This window comes from Gymnogyps californianus, chromosome 27, assembly GCF_018139145.2.
Source record: "Gymnogyps californianus isolate 813 chromosome 27, ASM1813914v2, whole genome shotgun sequence".
NCBI classification, from domain to species: Eukaryota; Metazoa; Chordata; class Aves; order Accipitriformes; family Cathartidae; genus Gymnogyps; species Gymnogyps californianus.
The window spans coordinates 5,282,423-5,283,338 of NC_059497.1; positions in this window are offsets into that span (position 1 = coordinate 5,282,423).

Consider the following 916-nt stretch of genomic DNA (forward strand, 5'->3'; position numbering starts at 1 on the left):
TTAAAAAAAAAAAAAAGAGTCCTTCCTTGCTAGTGTTGTCCTGAGGTCCAGGACATCACTTACCGTGATGGTCTTTATTCGTCCCAGTTATCCCAGATGCAGGCGTAAAGCGGTTGCAAAGAGCAGTGATAGGGAAGGGACCCGCGGAGGGACTTCGGGTGCTGCCTCGAACATCTCCCGGCGGTGAGTTCGTTCCCTGTGCAATGGGTAACGGGGCTGGGTGCTGCAGGGTGGGATCCCACCTGGTGCTGGGCACAGCAGCCCTCTCGCGGGGGAGGTGGCTGAGAGCCCCAAAGGGATGGGAATCGGGAATTTGGGGCTTGAATCCCATCTCCTGGTGACGCTCGTGGCCCTTGGTGGGCCTGGGGGCTCCTGCGATGCCGGGCCATGGGCAGTGGGACTTGCCAGCAGATGGAGACAGGAGCTGAGCAATGGACTCTGCAGCCGGGCTGGTCCCTGGCTCCTGGCTGGGGAGGGTTTCTCATCTTAGCAGGGCTCTGGCGTTGTCTCTCTTTACCCTAAGATGCATTTTCCCTCCCTGCACAGGTTCGTGTTGCCGCAGGCGGTGGTGCACCATCAGGAGCCCTTTGCTGCCCGGCCCCTCTGTGCAGACCCCGGGTTTCGCTGGAGGCTGCTGCTCTCCGAGGATGCAGGTATCGTTCCCATCCACCACGAGCACGAAGCCCTTCTGGGGCCAGAGGCACGGATCCGCTGCCGTGATGCAAAACCCTGCAGGAGCCAGGGGATGCTTTTCCCTTCCTTTCCCCCCGTCCCGTTGTCAGCCCCAGCACCACAAATTCAGCAGGAGGCAGATACAGTCACCTGCCTCCAGGCCTCATCCTGGCTCTCGCCTCCTTGCCCAGCCTCTCTGCCTGCCTTGCCGGCACGTCCTCTGCCTCCCGGGCTCAGACAATTG